The 22,696-nt window shown below is 47.2% G+C and overlaps 1 pseudogene; it reads right to left on the bottom strand.

Annotated features, from left to right (window-relative positions):
* Positions 1–11,212: 11,212 nt before the first annotated feature.
* LOC140709326 (large ribosomal subunit protein uL11-like) lies at positions 11,213–20,854 on the bottom strand (annotated as a pseudogene).
* Positions 20,855–22,696: the final 1,842 nt, after the last annotated feature.

A 22,696-nucleotide genomic window follows, 5' to 3' on the forward strand; every position in this document is an offset into this window, starting at 1 on the left:
TGAACTCCTGACCTCAGATGATCCACCCGCCTCGGCCTCCCAAAATGCTGGAATTACAGGTGTGAGCCACTGTGCCCAGCCTGCTTTCTTTATTTTAACTTTCTAGGTGAACAAGCCCTGTACTGTCTGAGGCCAAAGGGTTCAAGGTTGCTCATTTTTCTTTCAGAACTGTTTTTTTTAAAGACAGGGTCTTGCTATGCTGCCGAGACTGAAGAGCAGTGGCTATTCACAAGTGTGATCCTAGCACACTGCAACCTGAAACTCAGTAGCTGAAACTACAGGCATGTACCACCTTGCCCATCTCTTAGTTACAATTCCTGAGAGGTGTCCCTAAGAATACTTTATTTTAGATTTTTTTTTTTTCTTTTTTGCTTTGATAGAGACAGAGTCTTGCTATATTGCCCAGGTTAGTCTCGAACTCCTGACCTCAAGCAATCCTCCTGCCTCAGCCTCCCAAAGTGTTGAGATTACAGTGGTGAGCCACTGCTCCCAGCCTTACTTTAGATTTTTATATTCCTCCCATAACAGCTGCTCCACTGAAATATTATGGAAAACACAAAAAAGCAGCCAGTGCTGTATTTTTGCTTATCTTCAATTGTCTACATTTTCTTTGCTTCTCAATGTCATGCTTGCAAAAACAAAGCAACTTTTGAAGGGCTTATTATTATTGAAGGCCACATCCCCTGCAGTCAGGAGAACCACCACCATATTGAAGGCAGTCCTGTAAATATGCAGTTTTTCCAGCTGAAGCATTTATTGTACGCTCATGACACCCAGTGGTCAGAAAAATACCATGCAGAATTTTTGTTGTGTTTTTGTTTTTGTTTTTCAGAGTCTTGCTCTGTCACCCAGGCTGAAGTGCAGTGGGGTGATCTCGGCTCACTGCAACCTCTGCCTCCCAGGTTCAAGCCATCCTCCAGCCTCAGCCTCCCAAGTAGCTGGGATTACAGGTGCACACCACCATGCCCGGCTAATTTTTGTATTTTCAGTAGAGACAGGGTTTCACCATGTTGGTCAGTCTGGCCTCAAACTCCTGACCTCAGGTCATCCACCCACCTTGGCCTCTCAGAGTACTGGGATTACAGGCGTGAGCCATTGTGCCTGGCTAATGTTTGTATTTTTAGTAGAGTCGGGTATCACCATGTTGGTCAGGCTGGTCTTGAACTCCTGACCTCAAGTGATCTGCCCACCTCAGCCCCCCAAAATGCTGGCATTACAGGCATGAGCCACCACTCCTGACCCTGTTTTTTGGGTTTTGCTTCATACAAGATCCAGGGTGTGACTGCAAACAGCTGGGTCTGTGGAGGGCTGAGGGATGGAAAGATACAAGACCACAAGGAAAGAGGAATGAGCCTGGTGACTCCCTGCTGCATTGCCAAGGAGACTCAGGGCTGGACCAAGAAACCTACCAGATGGTCAGGAAGCCACCCAGAAATGGTTGTTTGGATATTGAGGAAATCCCATTTTCCAGACCATCAAATACTTGTTTACAGAGAATTTGATTCGTTTACAAACTTGTATTGGGGTAAAATAAAAGTAATATAATATAACATTAACTTTTTTTTTCCTGCTTTATAGAGACAGGGTCTTGCTATGTTGCCCAGGCTGATCTTGAACTACTGGGCTCAAGCAATCCTCCCGTCTCAGCATCCTAAAGTGCTACGATTACAGGCATGAGCCACTTTTTTTTTTTTTTTTTTTTTTTCTTGAGATGGAGTCTCACTCTGTCGCCAGGCTGGAGTGCAGTGGTGTGATCTCGCCTCACTGCAACCTCCAACTCCCTGGTTCAAGTGATTCTCCTACCTTGGCCTCCCGAGTAGCTGGGATTACAGGCACGCGCCACCACACCCAGCTAATTTTTGTATTTTTAGTAGAGACGGGGTTTCACCATGTTGGCCAGGATGGCCTCAGACTGCTAACCTCGTGATCTGCCTGCCTTGACCTACCAAAGTGCTGGGATTACAAGCGTGAGCCACCATGCCAGGACTTTTTTTTTTTCTTCTTCTTCTTCTTTTTGAGACATAGTCTCGCTCTGTATCCCAGGCTGGAGTGCAATGGTGTAATCTCAGGTCACTGCAACCTCTGCCACCCAGGTTCAAGTGATTCTCCTGCCCCACATTCCCAAGTAGCTGGGAATACAGGCGTGTGCCACGATGCCCGGCTAATTTTTGTATTTTTATTAGAGACAGGGTTTCATCCTGTGGGCCAGACTGGTCTTGAACTCCTGGGCTCAAGCGATCCTGCCACCTTGGCCTCCCAACATGCTGAGATTACAGGTTTGACCTACTGTGCCTGGACACATTCACCACTTTTTTTTTTTTTTTTTTTTTTTTTTTCTTTTGAGACAGAGTTTCACTGTTGTTGCCCAGGCTGGAGTGCAATGGCGAGATCTTGGGTCACTGCAACCTCTGCCTCCTGGGTTCAAGTGATTCTCCTGCCTCAGTCTCCTGAGTAGCTGGGATTACAGGCACCTGCCACCGCACTTGGCTAATTTTTTTGTATTTTTAGCAAAGATGGAGTTTCACCATGTTGGCCAGGCTGGTCTCCAACTCCTGACCTCAGGTGATCCTCTCACCTCAGCCTCCCAAAGTGCTGGGATTACAGGTGTGAGCTACCGCATCTCGCCACATTAACATTTTTTTTTTTTTTTTTTTTTTTTTTGAGACGGATTCTCACTCTGTCTCCCAGGCTGGAGTGCATTGGCATGATCTCGGCTCACTGCAAGCTCCGCCTCCTGGGTTCACGCCATTCTCCTGCCTCAGCCTCCTGAGTGGCTGGGATTACACGCACCCACCGCCATGCCCGGCTAATGTTTTGTATTTTTAGTAGAGACGGGGTTTCACCGTGTTAGCCAGGATGGTCTCGATATCCTGACCTCGTGATCCGCTGCCTTGGCCTCCCAAAGTGCTGGGATTACAGACATGAGCCACCACGCCCAGCTATTAACCTTTTTTAAAAGTACACTTCAGTGACATTTAGTACATTCACAGATGCTGTGTACCAGTTCCTCTATCTTGTTCCAAAACATTTTCATCACCCCAAATAAAATCCCGTACTCATTAGCAGTCATTCCTAATTCCCCCCTCGCCATCCCTTGACAACCACTAATCTGCTTTCTGTCTTGATAAATTCACCTATTCTGAATATTTCATATAAATGGGATCATTCATCTATTTCATATAAATGGGATCATGACCTTTGTCTGGCTTCTAACACTTAGCGTCATGTTTCTGAGGTTCATCTACATTATATCACACATCAGTAGTTAATTTGTTTTCATGGCTGGATGATATTCTGTCGTATACGTCTTCACCACATTTTGTTTACCCATTCATCTGTTGATGGAATTTTGAGTAATTTCCACTTTTTGGCTGCTGAGAATAGTATTTCAATGAACATTTGTGTGCAAGTATTTGTTTGACTACCTGTTTTCGGTTCTTCGGGGTGCATACCTACGAATGTAACTGCTAAGCGATAGGATAAGTCTGTTTAACTTTTTGAAGAACTGGTGATAGATTTTTAGATCCCTTGAAATTAATAGAGATTTTTATTTAGACTAGCACCGCATTTTCCCAAATGAACAGTTGATTTTTTTTTCCCTTGAGCAATTTTCTTTATTATGTATATCTGACTTGTTAGTTCGGTCTCCAAGTACCCACGGGAATGAATGCAGATGGACGGGATAAAAGAACCCATTCAGGGGAAAGTTAATTTGCCTAAAGAGTCCCTGTTGCTATCTGTTTAGCTTGAGTGACAGCTCAACAAACAGAAATCTTTGCTCCAAATCTTTGTTATGATCTCTGTCATAACATTTTGTTTGAAAATCGCCTCCAGACCTAAAATGAATTTGAGCAGCCAATGTGAATTAATTAAGCTGAAAAGAACTCTCAAAACAATGATTTCTCTGATGTGTTTTTTATCCAAACCTTCCAGGTCACTAATTTGTCCTGTTTTCTTTAAAAGGAGAAAATAATGAAGGGGTGTATTTGGTGCTGTCTACAGTAAAATATCTTTGACATCAGTGGAGAAGGAGCTGCTTGGCATAAATGAACGTTCTAGAAAACTCGAGATGACCCCTTTAAACTCTCATTATAAATCTGTTAACCATTTTGGATGAAAAATTTTCTAAAACCGAGTGCTCAATTTCCTGGTTTGTTTGGTTTATATGTTACCTGCCATGTTGATAACAAACATTTTTACTTGATTGTTTTGATACAGTCTCGCTCTGCTGCCCAGGCTGGAGGGCAGTGGCATGATCTCAGCTACTGCAATGTCCGCCTCCCGGGTTTAAGCAATTCTCATACCTCAGCCTCCCGAGTAGCTGAGACTATAGGCACACACCGTCATGCCTGGCTAATTTTTTGTATTTTTAGTAAAGACAGGGTTTCACCACGTGGGCCAGGCTGATCTGGAACTACTGACTTCAAGTGATCTGCCAGCCTCAGCCTCCCAAAGTCCTAGGACTATAGGTATGAACCACTGTACCCGGCCAATGTCCTGCCGCCTTAAACAGAAGATGCTGTGTGTGATGAACATTATTTGTTGGACTAACTTTGAGCTCAGTGGTCTTCTCAAGAGCTCAGAGCTTGAAAAGGGTGTTATGGTGCCTGTAATTTACTTCAAAACCCTTCAGCACGAGCTGTACGTGTCACTTAGCTTTAATCTGCTTTCTAGGGGCAGTCAGTGCTGCGGAATTGGGAGCGCAAAATTCCAGGGGTGATTAGAACCTACATTTGAAAGACTCAACAAAAGCCACTCTAGCTCTATCTCCAATCCACACCAGATGGTTTGTTAATTAGCACAATGAGATCTAAGAATGATTTTTTCATTGATGAAATGAGTAGTGTTCAAGGCCATTGAACCAGCACAGATTACTGTCTACGGTCTAGATGCCCCTACCTTTGTATGAGCGAATCCAGTGAGCCCGGATGTCATTTTAATTTTCAAGTAGCAATGGTTTTGAAAAGTAAAAAGAGCTGGGCCCGGTGGCTCACGCTTGTAATCCCAGCACTTTGGGAGACCAAGGTGGGTGGATCACCTGAGGTCAGGAGTTGGAGACCAGCCTGACAACATGGAGAAACCCAGTCTCTACTAAAAATACAACATGGAAAAACTAAAAACACAAAATTAGCCGGGTGTGGTGGCGCATGCCTGTAATCCCAGCTACTCAGGAGACTGAGGCAAGAGAATCGCTCGAACCTGGGAGGCAGAGGTTGCAGCGAGCCGAGATGGCGCCATTGCACTCCAGCCTGGGCAACAAGAGCGAAACTCCGTCTCAAAAGAAAGAAAGAAGAAAAAAAAGCCAGGCGCAATGACTCACACCTGTAATCCCAGCACTTTGGGAGGCCAAGGTGGGTGGATCACAAGGTCAAGAGATCGAGACCATCCTGGCCAACATGGTGAAACCCTGTCTCTACTAAAAATACAAAAAATAGCCAGGCGTGGTGGCCCGCGCCTGTAATCCCAGCTACTCGGGAGGCTTGAGTCAGGAGAATCACTTGAACCCGGGTGGCAGAGGTTGCAGTGTGCTGAGATCAAGCCACTGCACTCCAGCCTGGGTGACTGAGTGAGACTCCATTTCAAAAAGAAAAAGAAAAAAGAAAATTAAAATTAAAAGTAAAAGTAAAAAGAAACAGGGATGCAAAGGCCCAGACCTCATGTCTCAATTTGGGACCAGAGCTTCATTGCAGAATCGGCTTCAGTTCCAGCAACACTGGGTTCTCCCTCTGCCAGGTCCTGCCTTCCTCACTGCCTGGAGGAGTCTTTTCTGAGAGAGACACCCCAAGGCAGCCTCTGTAGAGTGTTTCAAGGGAACACAGGACACCAGGACTCAGCTCAGTTTAGGAAGTTCTCCCTCTAGGGGGTGAGCCTCTGCAGTCTGCAACACCATCTCCCTACCATGTAGCTAACACGCAGGAAAGGAGCATGTCCGGAGGGAAACCAGGTTTATTTCTCAGGTGGAAACCAATCTCACTCCACGTGTTTGCCAAAGCCAGAATGGGGCTCTGCAGTCCTGACGCTTTGGTCTTTAGAAGGTAGACAATATGAGCTCACTAAGAAAACAAACCAGGGAGTAAGTTATCTGCACTTTTTAGAAAACATGCACACAGCCCGGTGCAATGGCTCACTGCTCTTGGCCAACCTGTTAAATTCCAGGATTTGAGCCGGGCGCGGTGGCTCAAGCCTGTAATCCCAGCACTTTGGGAGGCCGAGACGGGCGGATCACGAGGTCAGGAGATCGAGACCATCCTGGCTAACACGGTGAAACCCCGTCTCTACTAAAAAATACAAAAAACTAGCCGGGCGAGGTGACGGGCGCCTGTAGTCCCAGCTACTCGGGAGGCTGAGGCAGGAGAATGGTGTGAACCCGGGAGGCGGAGCTTGCAGTGAGCTGAGATCCAGCCACTGCACTCCAGCCTGGGCCACAAAGCGAGACTCTGTCTCAAAAAAAAAAAAAAAAAAAAAAAAAAAAAAAAAAAAAAAAAAATTCCAGGATTTGGGGAGACTGATGGGAGGATTGCTTGAGGCCAAGAGTTTGAGGCTGCCATGAGCCATGATTATGCCACTGCACTACAGCCTGGACAATAGAGCAAGACTCTGATTCAAATTTTAGAAACTCTTTAAAGAAAACACACCCACACCCACCCACCCCAACACATACACACACACAGGGCAATCAATAAGAATAACACTGGGATGGCCGGGCACAGTGGCTCACACCTGTAATCCCAGCACTTTGGAAGGCCAAGGATGGCAGATCACTTGAGGCCAGGAGGTCGAGACCAGCCTGGCCAACATGGTGAAACCCCATCTAATTTTTGTAATTTTTTTAAACATACAAAAATTAGCCAGGTGTGGTGGCGCACACCTGTAGTCCCAGCTACTCAGGAGGCTGAGGTAGGAGAATCATTTGAACCTGGGAGACGGAGGTTGGAGTAAGCCGAGATCACGCCCCTGGACTTTAGCCTGGGTGACAGAGTGAGACTCAGTCTCAAAAAAAAAAAAAAAAAAGAAGAAGAAGAAGAAGAAAGAAGAACACTGGGATGATTTCTGAGGAGTTTCCCACCTGATAAAATGTAATTTTAAAATACTCAGTGAGAATAGCAAGAACCTTCTAGAGACCTTAATCACCATGTGTCTTTGGGCCACTTTCAATCAACCGAACCTCAGAGATGACAACAACAAAGTTGGCCAACCGGTGGACCAGGGTCCCCTGAGGGTCACCCCGACCCAGTCTCCCACTCACTGTGGTCCCCTGAGTTGACACTGCCTGCCTCCCAGATTGTGGACTCACTCAAGACACCCGAGCTCATGTAAAACCTACCCGAGGGGCCCTCCAGGACAGGCAGAGACATTACTGCACAGTTTTGGGAGGTTTTTGTTATTTTTGTTTGCTTTTTTTACCACCCAGTCTTTAGAGACCCCTCACCGGGAGACGGAGATGATTAATTAATCAAAACAACACTATTCACAAAATTGGAACTTTCTGTTCAGCCACTGTCCACTTGATTCCTGAACACTCGATTCACCTCTGGAGTCCTTCGGGTTGAATTATGTAAGGCTTTTTCCAAATAATCAAAGGAACTTTTGGAAGCATGCCCTGGCCAGCCCTTAACACCCACTGGGGAAGACAACGTAAAAAGAGACTGAAGAGAGTGGAGTACTTGTATTTACCTCCGGAGCCCTGGGGCCACTCTGCCTAAGGAGAGAACTCCTCCCAAAACAAACCCTTCCCCTTAAAAAAGGGAAAGAAGAGTGGACCCTCCTGGCCCCTGTAGGGGGTCTACCTAGATTGTAGTTCATAGGCGGAGGAGGGAGGAACTGAAGAGGAAAACCCAGATGTACCACTAGCCGCTCAGTCCCCACCTTCCTGCTCCCCATGGTCCCCTTCTGGTATCTGCCCCAGGGAACACAGGATGTCACTGCCTCTTGCCTGGCCACCCTTTACTGTATCTGAGCTGAGTCCCAGCTACAGGCAAACAGGTGTGGGTTCCGGAAATTGTACACTACAAGGAATACATGCCTTTTGTAAAAAACAAAGCAAAATGAAATGAAATAAAATGAAGGAATAAATAAAATATCCAAGCAATGTGTAGAGAAGCAAAAGCAAATCCCTCCATTTCCTGTCCTTCCTCCAGCTCCCTCTGCAGAGGGAACCGCTGTTGACCTGCTAACCACGTGGTCATGCCCTTCTGTAGCCTCCAGATGCACAAAGTCACGCACACATGCAGTTGGGTTATTACACACATGGTTCAGAGGTTTGATTTTTTCACTTTCTGTATTATGGACACTTTTCCATGTTGTACTGTAGATCAACCTCATTGGTGTTGTGTTGTGTTTTGTTTTGTTTTGTTTTGTTTTGTTTTGTTTTGAGACAGAGTCTGGCTCTGACATCCAGGCTGGAGTGCAGTGGTATGATCTCAGCTCACTACAACCTCTTCCTCCTGGGTTCAAGCGATCCTCCCACCTCGGCCTCCAGAGTAGCTGGGACTACAGGCATGCCACCAAGCCCACCCAGCTAAGTTTTGTATTTTTGTAGAGACGGGGTTTTGCCAGGTTGCCCAGGTTGGTCTCGAACTGCTGAATGAAAGTGATCCCTGCCGCACCCCCTCTACCTTCCCCACCACACTTGTCAAACCTCATTGTTTTAATTGTTGAAATACACTCAGTATTTTGCATGTACCATAATAGAGTATCGATGAGGAAATCGCCCATTTCCTTCTGTGCTCAATGGTGGCACATTCTCTCCTCAGTCTCAGCCAGCTCTGCTGCTTTAAATATCACCTCCCAGATGTCTGTCTCCAGCCTGACCTCTTCTCCCACTTCCAAGACTTGTAATCCCAACCACCTTCTCAGCCTCCACCGAGGTCTACCAGGCATCTCCAACCTGCCACCGTCCTCATTCTCCAGCTCCATTCCCTTCCTCGTCTTCCCCATCTCAGCAAATGCTACCACCAGTAGCTCATACTAGTCATCCCACGCATCAGTAAGCCTGCTGGCTCTCCCTCCAAACATGTCCTGAATCCAACTATCGCTTCGCACTTTAGCTGCTGCAACTCTAGTCCAAGCAGGATCTTTCTCCTGAAAGATCACCACCAGGTTCTTGTGTTCACTCCTATTTTCTACAGTCCAGGGAAAGCATTCTAAAGGTGAATCCAGGCCAGGCGTAGTGGTGCATGCCTGTAATCCCAGCTACACAGGAAGGTGAAACAGGAGACTCGCTTGAACCCAGGAGGTAGAGGTTGCAGTGAGCAGAGATCGAACCACGGCACTCCAGCCTGGGGGACAGACAGAGCGAGACTCTGTCTCAAAAAAAAAAAAAAAGAAGTGAACCCATTGCCCTTCTCTCCTTAAAACTATGCAGTGGTTTCCCATTAGAACCAGAACAGAATTCAAACCCCTTACCATGGCCCACAAGGCCCTATAGGATCCAATACCCGTCCACCTCTCCTCTCCAGATGGTTGAGTCAGTGGGGTCCTCCAGGAAGTGAGCACTCAGGTGGACTCAGGAATGCAAGAGTGTATTGGAGCGGGCAGTGGTGGCTCACACCTGTAATCCCCGCACTTTGGGAGGCCAAGGTGGGTGGATCACGAGGTCAAGAGTTCGAGACCAGCCTGGCCAACATGATGAAACCCGATCTCTACTAAAAATACAAAAATTAGCTGGGCGTGGTGGTGCTCTCCTGTAGTCCCAGCTACTCGGGAGCCTGAGGCAGGAGAAACGCTTGGACATGAGGTGGAGGTTGCAGTGAGCCAAGATCACACCACTGCACTCCAGCCTGGGCAACAGAGCAAGACTCTATCTTAAAAAAAAAAAAAAAGAAAAAAAAGGTGTATTGGGGCTTCATGTTGGGTATGGTGTGGGCTGCCTGGGTGACACGGGTACCAAAATCTCAGAAATCACCATTAAAGAATTTATCCATGTAACCAAAAAACCACCTGTTCCCCAAAAACTATTAAAATAAAAGGGTGTATTGGGGGTAGCAGCTGGAGGGAGCGGGATTTATCAGGGAGAGTCTCAGATGATGATGCAGAACCATCTTGGCTAACCCAATGGGAAGCTTTGGAGCAAATAGGGGCCATCAGGACAGCCCTGTTGGGCAGAGATGACCAGGCCTGGTACCCCAGCACACTTAGTCACTGTCTCGGGGCTGCCCCGACAGAGCATGGCCTTGGCTCAAAAACTCGAGGCCTGGTGGGTGCAGTGGCTCACGTCTGCAATTCCAGCACTTTAGGAGGCCAAGGCATGAAGATTGTTTGAGCCCTGGAATTTCAGACCAGCCTGGGCAACATTTTATTTTCTTTCTCCACCAAAAAAAAAAAAAAAAAAAAAAAAAAAAACTTCTTAAAAATCAGCCAAACATGGTGGCAGGTGCCTGTAATCCTAGCTACTCAGGAGGCTGAGGCAGGAGGATCACTTGAGCCCAGTAGACAGAGGTTGCGGTTAGCCACGATTGTACCACTGCAGGGTACAGAATGAGATCCTGTCTCAAAAAAACAAGACAAAGAAAGATGAAAACCTGTAGTCCACCAGTTAACTGTAATTACCAGCTGAATGGCCAGTTCTTTCTCAGAGGGAGGTCCACAAGACACGCTTCCGTGTGTAACCCTTCCCTGCACCTCTCTCCCACTCACTCACTCACTTGGACCAGCCACACTGCCCTTTCTCCTGTTCCTCAAATATGTCAACATTAGAGACAATGAGAAGATAAGAAGAAGAAATTAGGTCAGGGTGTGGCTGGAGGTGCAGATACTGGAGGGCCTTATCGACCATGGTAGGATGCTTGGATTTTCTCCGGAAGTTATTGGCAGATTTTGAGCAGAAGAAGACAGTGATCTGATGGTGTCACTAAGCTGGGCAGTCTGTGCACAGAACAGGCTGTGGGGGCCGAGGACAGAAGCAGGGTGGTAAGTTAGCAAGCGATCATGCTGACACAGGCAGGAGGTAATACAGACCCAGCCCACGTGAGCAGCACCAGAAACGGTGAGAAGCACCTAGAGAAATGTGTCTGAAGCCTGGAGCCTGGAGCCTATATATATATATATATTTTTTTATCTTTTCTTCTTTTTAGTTGTTAAAAAAATCCTTTTTTTTTTTTTGAGACAGAGCCTCACTCCAGGCTGGAGTGCAGTGGCACGATCTCAGCTCACTGCAACCTCTGCCTCCCGGGTTCAAGTGATTCTCATGTCTCAGCCTACCAAGTAGCTAGGACTATAGGCGTGCACCACCACGCCCATCTAATTTTTGTATTTTTAGTAGAGACAGGGTTTTACCATGTTGGCCAGGCTGGTTTAGAACTCCTGACCTCACTTTGGCCTCCCAAAGTGCTGGGATTACAGGCCTAAGCCACTGAGCCCAGCCTGTTAAATGATCCTTTATTGAAATATTTTCCTTTGTGCTTCTTAATTAGCTGGGCATTCCACCGCACCACTGTTGATGTCATCTATGATGTCAGGAGGGTGGCGGCCATCAGCTCTGCAGCCCACAGGCTGGGCAGTCCCCAGGATCTCTTCAACGGTTCCAAAGCATTCTCTGGCTAAAGATCAGGGCCGCATCTGTCGAGCAATGTTGACGATCTCATCAAAAGTGGTATTTCCACGGTGTTTTATGTTTTTCTGTTTCTTTCTGTCTCTTGGTGGTTCCTTGAGGGCTTTGATGATCAGGGCAGAGGCAGAAGGTAGCACCTCAATCTGGGCCCGTCTGTTCCGAATGGTCAGTTTCACTGTAATCCGCAGACCCTTCCAGTTACTGGTTGGCTTGGCAACGTCATCACCAACCTTTTTTGGAGACAGACCCAGGGGGCCGATCTTGGGAAGCAACGCAGACCTGGCACCGACTTCACCCCAGTGCACCTCAGGTATGGGACTTTGATCTCACTGGGGTCAAACTTTGACAGTATGGTGGAGGCGGCTGGTGTCAGATAAACTCAGATTCGGGATGACTGAAGAAAGTTGCACCTTGGACTCCTTCGAGCCGAAAGCAGAAAGATGTATCTTTTGAAGGCAGAGTCAAGAAGAATTACTGAGGAAGTGAAGGTGGGGCGCAAGAGAAAAAGTCAGATTGACCTCAAGGTTTTTTTGTTTTGTTTTGTTTTGTTTTTGAGACACAGTCTCGCTCTGTCACCCAGGCTGGAGTGCAGGGGTGCCATCTCAGCTCACTGCAACCTCCGCCTCCGGGGTTCAAGTGATTCTCATACCTCAGCCTCCCGAGTAGCTGGGATTACAGGTATGGGCCACCATGCCCAGCTAAGTTTTTTGTAATTTTAGTAGAGATGGGGTTTCACCATGTTGGCCAGGCTGGTCTTGAACTCCTGACCCCAATTGATCCACCGGCCTCAGCCTCCTAAAGTGCTGGGATTACAGGCTTGAGCCACTGCGCCCAGCCTGACCTCAAGGTTTTTGACCTGAGCAATTGGAAGTCTGGAGCTGCCCATTTACTGAGATGGAAAAGACAGGGAAAGGAGCAGGCTTTGGACAGGATGAATGTCTTAGTATAGGAACCCTGGAGACCAGAAGGCAGCAAGAACTTAGGAGAAGTGGCTTACTTAGGGGTGATCCCAAGTAAGCAGAAGGGAGCAGCAAGAATGAGACAAGTTAGGAACGATGCTTCTGTGACTGCTCCTTGCTTCTCCTTAAATATGTGAATAAACACACAAATATGCATATTCATATTTCCCCTCCCTCCCCCCCACCTTTTTTTTTTTTTGAGACAGGGTCTGTGTCACCCAGGCTGGAGTGCAGTGCCACGATCATGTCTCACTGCAGCCTCAACAGCCCAGGCATAGGTGATCCCAGGACACTTGGATCCCAGGATTACAGGCATGTGCCACCACACCGGCTAAATTATGTATTTTCAGAAAAGATGGGGTTTCACTATGTTGGCCAGGCTGGTCTCCAACTACTGGCCTCAAGCGATCCGCTTGCCTCATCCTCCCAAAGTGCCGGGGTTACAGGCATGAACCACTGTGCCTGGCCAGAACATGTTGATTTTAAAACAAGAACTAAACATCACTTTTAGAAATGAAAATGAATGGGTTAATGTGGGGAAAAGAAAGATCAGCCTGTTGCTGTGTCTATATAGAAAGAAGTAGACATAAGAGATTCCATTTTGTTCTGTATTTGAGATGCTGTTAATCTCTGACCCTACCCCCAACCTTGTCCTTGCAAGAGACATGTGCTGTGGTGACTCAAGGTTTAAAGGATTTTGGGCTGTGCAGGGTGTGCTTTGTTAAACAAGTGCCTGAAGGCAGCTTGCTGGTGAAAAGTCATCACCATTCTCTTAATCTCAAGTACCCAGGGACATGTACACTGCCAAAGGTCGCAGGGACCTTCCCTAGGAAAGCTAGGTATTGTCCAAGGTTTCTCCCCATGTGAGAGTCTGAAATACGGCCTCGTGGGAAGGGAAAGACCTGATCGTCCCCTAGCCTGACACCCGTGAAGGGTCTGTGCTGAGGAGGACCAGTGTAAGAGGAAAGAAGGCCTCTTGGTGGTTGTTGGTGGTTGAAAGAGAGAAAAGCGTCTGTCTCCTGCCCGTCCCTGGGCAATGGAACATCTCAGTGTAAAACCTGATTGTATGTTCCGTTTACTGAGAAAGGAGAAAACCGCCTTAGGGCGAAAGGCGGGACTTGCTAGCGCAATGCTGCTCTTTATGCACTAAAAAGGTTTATGGAGATGTTTGCATATGCATACCAAGGTACAGCACTTTTCCTTAAACTTAGGTCACAGAGATCTTTATTCACGTCTTACTGCTGACCTTCTCCCTACCATGATCCTATTATCCTGTCACTTCCCTTTGTCTAAGATGGTAAAGATAATTATCAATAAATACTAAGGGAACTCAGAGACCCGTGCCGGCGCGGGTCCTCTGTATGCTGAGCGCCGGTCCCCCGGGCCCACTTTTTCTTTCTCCATACTTTGTCTCTGTGTCTCATTTCTTTTCTTAAGTCTCTCGTTCCACCTAACGAGAAACAGGTGTGGAGGGGTAGGCCACCCCTTCAGTTAAAAAGCAGATTATTAGACCCAGTTGAAAACAGGATTGGCCTCCAGAAAGACTGACTGAAAAAGTTAGCCAGAATGCAGTGCAGAGACACAAAGAGAAAAACCATGAGAGGTTAAGAAATTCGGATGATTAGGCCAGGCACGGTGGCTCACGCCTGTTATCTGTTTTGTTTCATTTAATTTAATTTAGGAGAGCTAAATAATTAAACATGAGGCCAAAGTACATAAGAAAGTGGCAGTCTTTTATTGCAAATATGCACACACTCTCGGGCGAAGTTCTCTGGTCCTCAGGTGTAGGGGGCCAGGGAAGTCGCGCCGGCGCTCTCGGGTGATGTTCTCCGGTCCACAAATGCGGGGGCCGAAGAAGTCACGCTGGCTCCTGCCAGTGGCAGAATTTTATGCATTGGTACTGGAAGGGGGAGGGCAGTGGGCGGGATAAGGGCGTGATAGGGGCGTCTCCATAGGCATGGCCGGGTAAGTTTCGACTCTTCGGATTGACATCACCTGGCGCATGCTCGGTTGATCTGCATCTTCCAGGGGCGGGCTGCATTTTCCCGCACGTGGGAATGTTGGTGAGGAAGAACCCGGAAGCAACATGGATTGTGCCTTCTGGTTCACCTTCCTCCATCTTGTCCTTTCTCCTTCACCCAAACAGTCCAACCTCTTATTGATTGTAAGAATTTGGGGCGCCGTGGTCTGTCTGGCTGCTTCCTGCTGTTAAGGGGCGTAGTTAGGGTCTGAGGTTGGCAGTTGGGTGTAGGGATGCAGGAGCATTTGGTTGAAAGTGACTCGGGTGATCTCTTGCACCTTGGCTCAGAGAAATTTTATTAAAATGGGAGCAAAATATAACATAAGGCAGAGGATTAGTATGGGAATTAGGAAATCACAAAGGGCACCTTGCCAAGCTAGGTCTTCTATGAGAGTAAAAAGTTGGGAAACCCACTGGCTGGGGGATGGGTCGGGAAGGAGGGTGTCTATGGTTATGAGGGAAAAGTCAGTTAAGATGAAGAATGGTGAGGAAGCAGGAAAATTTGAGGAGGGTGTTGATCCTTGAGTAGAACCTGGTCACCTGGAGAAAGGGAAGGGGAATAGATGTTTTGAGTTAGGTTAACATGTCTCGTCCCAAGAGGGGGTGGGACAAGAGGGCATGATGAGGAAAGAGTGGGCAAAGCATGCATAGTCCAGGCAGTAATTTAACATTGGGGTCTGGCGAGGGTCCAGGCATGGTGGCTCACGCCTGTTATCCCAGCTCTTAGGGAGACCAAGATGAGTACATCCCTTGAGGTCAGGAGTTCAAGACCCAGCCTGATCAACATGGAGAAACCCCTGTTTCTACTAAAAATACAAAAATTAGCCAGGCATGGGGTGCACACCTGTAATCCCAGCTCCTCGGGAGTCTGAGGCAGGAGAATCATTTGAACCCAAGAGGTGGAGGTTGCAGTGAACTGAGATTGTGCCACTGCACTCCAGCCTGGGCAATGAGCAAGACTCTGTTTCAAAGAAAGAACAACAAAACCAAATAATCTGCAAATTCTTATAATTAACATAAGTATTTAGTAAGAAGTTTGTGGATGTGTTTGATATATAACAATTTCTGGGCAACACAGTGAGACCCTGGTCTCTACAGAAAATAAAAAGTGTGGTGGTTCATGCCTGTAATCCCAGCACTTTGGGAGGCTGAGGAGGGGGCATCATGAGGTCAGGAGTTCGAGACCAACCTGGGCAACAGAGCGAGATCTTGTCTCTACAAAAAAATTTAAAAATTAGCCAGGCATGGTAGTGCATACCTGTTGTCCCAGCTACTCAGGGGGCTGAGGCTGAAGAATTGCTTGAACCCAGGAGACAGAGTGCTGGAAACAGGCCCCCAAATCTGGCCATACACTGCCTCTGACACTGACCATAACCAAAATCTCTGCAGCACTGTGACACATTCGTGATGGCCATGATGCCCACACTGAAGGTCGTGAGTTTACCGAAATGAGAGCAAGGAACACCTGGCCCACCCAGGGCAGAAAACCGCTTAAAGGCGTTCCTAAACCACAAACAATAGCATGAGTGATCTGTGACTTAAAGACGTGTTCCTGCTGCAGATAACTAGCCAGAGCCCATCGCTTTGCTTCGGCCCATCCCTTTGGTTCCCGCAAGGAATACTTTTAGTTAATCTATAACCTATAGAAATAATGCTTATCACTGACTTGCTGTCAATAAACATGTGAGTCATACTCTGGTTGGGGCTCTCAGCTTTGAAGGCTGTCAGCCCCCTAATTTCCCACTCCACACTCTATATTTCTGTGTGTATCTTTAATTCCTCTAGTGCCACTGGGTTAGGGTCTCCACGACTGAGCTGGTCTTGGGAAGTGGCACCCAACGTGGGGGCTCAAACCCAGGTCAAAGGGTCACTGGAGTGACAGTTGGAGAACGTGGAACTAAGCTGGAGGACACCTGAGTACTCTTAAGCAATCCCTGTGGTGAGTAAGAAGGGAAGCTTGGAAGCATCAGGGTAACAATGGAACAAGTGTGGGCTCTGCTTTGTTCCACCTTGGAACCTTTTCACACTGATGACAAGGAGGAAGGAAAGTATAATGAAGTAACGGAAGAGCTGACAAAGCAGGTTTGTTTGCAAGCTAAAGCTAAAGCGGCAAAGGAGGAAGGGGTTCATCCCTACCCTTCTGTACCCCCTCCTTATTTTGAAGAAAAAGAGTAGTCTGACCCTCCAGATCTTTCTTTTCCGACACTATAGTTGCCCCAGTGACAGTTTGAGCAGCGCCTCGAGCGACCACTCTCAGTTCTATTCAGGCAGGAATTCAGCAAGCTAGAAGAGAGGGTGATATAGAGGCTTGGCAGTTCCGTGTTAGGATACACCCCCCAGATCAACAGGGAAATATTATTGCTACATTTGAGCCTTTTTCTTTTAAATTACTCAAAGAATTTAAGCAAGCTATTAATCAATATGGACCAGGCTCTCCTTTTGTAATGGGACTTTTTGTTTTGTTTTGTTTTGTTTTGTTTTTTGAGACAGAGTCTTGCTCTGTCCCCCAGGCTGGAGTGCAGTGGCCGGATCTCAGCTCACTGCAAGCTCCGCCTCCCGGGTTTACGCCATTCTCCTGCCTCAGCCTCCCGAGTAGCTGGGACTACAGGCGCCCACCACCTCGCCCGGCTAGTTTTTTTTGTATTTTTTAGTAGAGACAGGGTTTCACCGTGTTAGCCAGGATAGTCTTGATCTCCTGACCTTGTGATCCGCCCGTCTCGGCCTCCCAAAGTGCTGGGATTACAGGCTTGAGCCACCGCGCCTGGCTTGTAATGAGACTATTAAAGAATGTTGCTGTCTCCAGTCAGATGATGCCAGTGGGGACGGTAGGATTACTTAGGTAGGTCTAGTTTAAATTTAAAAGGAGTGAAAGTACAAACAGGAATCACTGATTCAGATTACAATGCAGAAATTCAAAGTGTTACATCTACTTCTGTTCCCTGGAAAGCAGAGCCAGGAGAGCACATAGCACAGCTCCTGATTGTGCCATAGGAGCAGACAGGGCGATGGCAGGTTCGCCGGGTGTGAGGCTCCACAGCAATCCAGTGACCAAGTCGAGATGGTGAGAACAAGACCAAGATTGGAAAGCCAGCGTCAGAGGAGGGAATTACAGCAAAACTTGAACCATTGACAGAAGAGTCTAGCAGTCTCAGAGAGAATGTTCTACAGGATTCTGAAGGCAGAGAATTCTGTGAATTTGGGCATAAATTAAATGAAAAAGATCAGAACGTCTTTAAAAGGGGACCTAAAAACTGTGAAGGATGTGGGCAAAGCTTCGTTTGGAGTACAAGCCTTTTTAGGCATCGAAGAACCCATTGTGAGAAACCTTATGAATGTGGTAAGTGTGGAAAGGCCTTTAGTGTGAGCTCAGCCCTGGTTCTGCATCAGAGAACGCATGATCATTTTTAAAAGTCTCTTCTTGGCCAGGCTTGAGGTGGCTCAAGCCTGTAATCCCAGCACTTTGGGAGGCCAAGATGGGCGGATCACGAGGTCAGGAGATCAAGACCATCCTGGCTAACATGGTGAAACCCTGTCTCTACTAAAAAAATACAAAAAACTAGCCAGGCATAGTGGCGGGCGCCTGTAGTCCCAGCTACTCGGGAGGCTGAGGCAGGAGAATGGCGGGAACCCAGGAGGCAGAGCTTCCAGTGAGCTGAGATCTGGCCACTGCACTCCAGCCTGGGCGACAGAGCAAGACTCCGTCTCAAGAAAAAAAACAAAACAAAAAAAGGTCTCTTCTTATTGCTCATTTTTAAACTCATTTAAAAAAATTTTTGGCTGGGCACAGTGGCTCACACCTGTAATCCCAGCACTTTGGGAGGCCAAGGCAGAAGGATTGCCTGAGCTCAGGAGTTGAAGACCAGCCTGGGCAAAACAGCAAGACCCCATCTCTATTAAAAATAGAAATCAGGGCCGGGCACGGTGGTTCACGCCTGTATTCCCAGCACTTTGGTAGGCCGAGGCTCGTGGATCACTTGAGGTCAGGAGTTCGAGAACAGTCTGGCCAACATGTTGAAACCCTGTCTCTACTAAAAATACAAAAATTAGCCTGGCATGGTGGTGGGCACCTGTAATCCCAGCTACTCAGGAGGCTGAGACAGGAGAATCACTTGAACCCAGGAGATGGAAGTTGCAGTGAGCTGAGATCACGCCACTGCACTCCAGCCTGGGCGACAGAGCAAGACTCCATCTCAAAAAAAAAAAAAAAAAAAAGAAATCAAAAAGCATCCCCCCCAAAAAAAATCCATGAGTAGTTATTTAATAATCTGTATCTGATTTCTCCAAAATCCTAAAAAAGTCTAAGTCTGTTGTTCATAGTTTCTCACTTATCAAGTCTGACTTCCTTGTGTGTTTGGAAGTTGTGTATCATGAGTCTGTACTTAGTTGAACTTAATAAGTGTAATCTCAAGGGCTAAACTGGGGATGTTTTCCTCCGCACAGGAGTGACTGGTGAGATAGTCAGCTACAAAATGGAAAAAAACTAGTATGATGAAATACCAAGGGCCCTAACACCATGGAAGCAATAAGGGCTGCAGGAAATGATAAGAGATATCTGAGGTGGTATTAAAGGTAGTGAAAGAGAGGGGTAGGCATGTAATGAAGATCCTTTTCTTCAGAAAAGAATTCTTCTCACAGTCACGTGGTCACAGGATTATTACTTTAGAATCCCTTCCAACATGTCTGGACCACATTAGCCAGGAAAAAGAAGTTTAACTTAGAGGACACAAACACATGGTGTGTAGTAGCACCAGAATCTCTGTATAGGAGGCTCAGAGGAGCAATGAGATCGAAAGAGACACCCAGGGCCAGGCATAATGGCTCATGCCTGTAATCCCAGCACTTTGGGAGGCCAAGGTAGAAGGATCACTTGAGGTTAGGAGTTTGAGACCAGCCTGGCCAACATGGCAAAATGCTGTTTCTACTAAAAATACAAAAATTAGCTGGGCATGGTGGTGGGTGCCTGTAATCCCAGCTACTCGAGAGGCTGAGGTGGGAGAATCACTTGAACCCAGGAGGTGAAGGTTGCAGTGAGCCTGGATCGTGGCACTGCACTCCAGCCTAGGCAACAGAACAAGACTCCATCTCAAAAGAAGAAACAAAAAAAGAAAAGGAAGGAAGGAAGGAAGGAAGGAAGGAAGGAAGGAAGGAAGGAAGGAAGGAAGGAAGGAAGGAAGGAAAGAAAGAAAGAAAGGGAAAGGAAAGGAAAGGAAAGGAAAGGAAGAAAAGAAAGACCCAGAACAGTTGCTTTACAACTAACTCTATGCTTAATAATCTGTATCTGGCTGGGCGGAATGGCTCATGCCTGTAATCCCAGCACTTTGGGAGGCCAAGGCAGGTGGATAATCTGAGGTCAGGAGTTTGAGACCAGCCTGGCTAACATGGCAAAACCCCGTCTCAACTAAAAATACAAAAATTAGCCAGGCATGCTGTTGCACGCCTGTCATCCCAGCTACTTGGGAGGCTGAGGCAGGAGAATCACAGAGGTTGCAGTGAGCTGAGATCGCACCACTGCCCTCCAGCCTGGGCAACAAAGCGAGACTCCATCTCAAATGAATTAATTAATTAATTAATTAATTAATCTGTATCTGATCACTCCAAAAACCTGAGCTGGCCTAAGTCTGTCATTCATAGTTTCTGCTGATTCTCACTCATGATGGCTGGTGTGTTTGGAAATTGTATTTAATATATCCTGAGTTCGTACGTAGTTGAACTTAATATGTGTAATCTCGAGGGCTAAATTAGAGATGTTTTCCTCCAGACAGGAGTGACTCCCCAAACCAGATCAAGTTTGGGGAGGTGTCTTGTGGGAGATGTTGATGGAGATTACAAGCTAAAGCGCCTCCATTGGTGCCCCCATTGAAGGTGTGTCCATAAGCTGCAGAGAAATCAGTACCCACTTTGTAAGGCCGAAGTAGGCAGATTGCTTGAGCCCAGGAGTTGAAGACCTGCTTGGACAACATGGCAAAACTCCATCTCTACCAAAAATAAATATAAAAATTAGCCAGGTATAGTGGTACATGCCTTTAGTCCCAGCTCCTCAGATGGTTAAGGTGAGATGATTATTTGAGCCCAGGAGGTGGAGGTTGCAGTGAGCCAAGATCACACCACTGCACTCCAGCCTGAGCAACAGAGCAGGACCCTGTGAGGAAAGGAAAGGGTCCTATCCTGCAAAGTGCTCAGAGGAACACCTGTGAGAGGGTGGATCCCAAGAGAAAACATCCAGGTCATCCACATCCCTTGCCATCATTGGCTTCAACACAAGTCAAGGAGAAACTCAATACCGAGGTTGAAGTTTTCACAATTTGCTTCACCTCCTCTCTCTGCCATGGTGCTTGGAGCATGAGTGCTTTGTAAATTTCTGCCTGAAGGAGAAGAACATCCAAACAACAAACCAGTGCCAAAACTTGCATACCACGGATGCCTGGCTAATGCTGCCTCAGGCAGCTTGCTGGGTTTCTGAACTAGGTTTGCGCCATTGGTCCAGGAAGCTGGGGAGAGATGTGACTGGCTCATTAATCCTCGTAGAGCAGAGAGATCCTGCTGGAGCCATACAAAATGCAGATGTCTTTTGCGATCTGTAAAACAAGTCTCCATGGGAAGGTAACTTGGACGCCTGTGAAGGCTGGGTCCACTTCTTCACAATCTCATGGGTGCAGGTGGAGTCCTGAAGATCACCATCTGTGTCAGAAAAAAACTCTATCCAAACTATGTTTTTCCTCTATTCTCACACCACAACAATCAACACAGAAGAAGACTTCTATGACCAAATGTATGGGGGTGGACACCAGCCGGGTATCCTGCAACTCAATTTCAACACTATCTACCTGGAGATAGCATCAGATTCCAGGGGTTGAGGGCTCAGTCCGCAAGACTATCTCCCCCAATACCAGTCACAAGTCTGAGCCTCTAGAGCTTCTGATTCACTGGCTTCAATTTGGGGTTCCCACGACCCCCTCTTTGGTGTCTTGTTTTGTTTTGTTTTGTTTCTGATGGAGTCTCACTCTGTCTCCCAGGCTGGAGTGCAGCTGGGGGATCTCGGCTGACTGCAACCTCTGCCTCCCAGGTTCAAGCGATTCTCCTGACTCAGCCTCCCAAGTAGCTGGGATCACAGGTGTGCGTCACCATGCCCAGCTAATTTTTGTATTTTTAGTAGAGACAGGGTTTCACCATGTTGGCCAAACTGGTCTCGAACTCCTGACCTCAAGTAATCCACCTGCCTCGGCCTGCCAAAGTGCTGGGATTACAGGGTGAGGCACGGTGCCCAGCCTGGGTTTGATGAATATGTTGGAATGGCTCACAGAACTCAAGAAAACACTTACTTATGTTTAGTGGTTTATTATAAAGGATTCACAAGGGATACAGATGAAGCGATGCATAGGGTGGGGTTTAGGGGAGGCAGAGTTTCCATGCTCTCCCTGGTCTTACCACCCGCCAGGAACCTCCGTGTATTCAGCTATCCAGAACCTCTCCAAACCCAGTCCTCGTGGCTTTTTTATGGAGGCTTCATTACATGGGCATGACTGATAACTGTGTAGAGATGTGATTGGACAAAAAGCCCATGATCTAAACCCCTGCAAGGCCTGTCTGTTCAGACTTTTCTTGGCCTCTGTCTGAGCAGTCCTTCCTCTAGGGCAGGGCTGACCTGGGCCACATTAGAACAAGAAGAATTGCCTTGGGCCACACATAAAGTACTCTAGCACTAATGATAGCTGATGGTCTTTAAAAAAAATTGCAAAACAGTCTCATAATGTTGTAAGAAAGTTTATGAATATCTGTTGGGCCGCATTCAAAGCCATCCTGGGCTGCGGGTTGAACAGGCTTGCTCTAGGGTGTGGGGCAGGACCCTCTCTGGAATGAGGGTCTTTGAACCCACATCAGATTAGAATCCTGGTTGGACCGGTGAAAGAGGGACAGGAGAAGTTCAGAGGAGAGGTTCTGTTTCCTGAGGCCTCAAGTGCTCTAACATTATCACAGGACTGTGGGAGTTAGGAACAGGGAACCTCGGATGCAAACCAGTATGTATGGATCGCAACACCACACCTCCGATCTCCGCATGGACAGGTACGGACAAGCAGAGGGTCTGAGACTCAGAAGGCGGGTTTGAGGGAGCCAGAAAATGGAACCCAAACATCCATTATGGAGAGGCACTTCATCCATTCAACAAAAAAT

This window comes from Chlorocebus sabaeus, chromosome 20 (assembly GCF_047675955.1).
Source record: "Chlorocebus sabaeus isolate Y175 chromosome 20, mChlSab1.0.hap1, whole genome shotgun sequence".
NCBI lineage: Eukaryota > Metazoa > Chordata > Mammalia > Primates > Cercopithecidae > Chlorocebus > Chlorocebus sabaeus.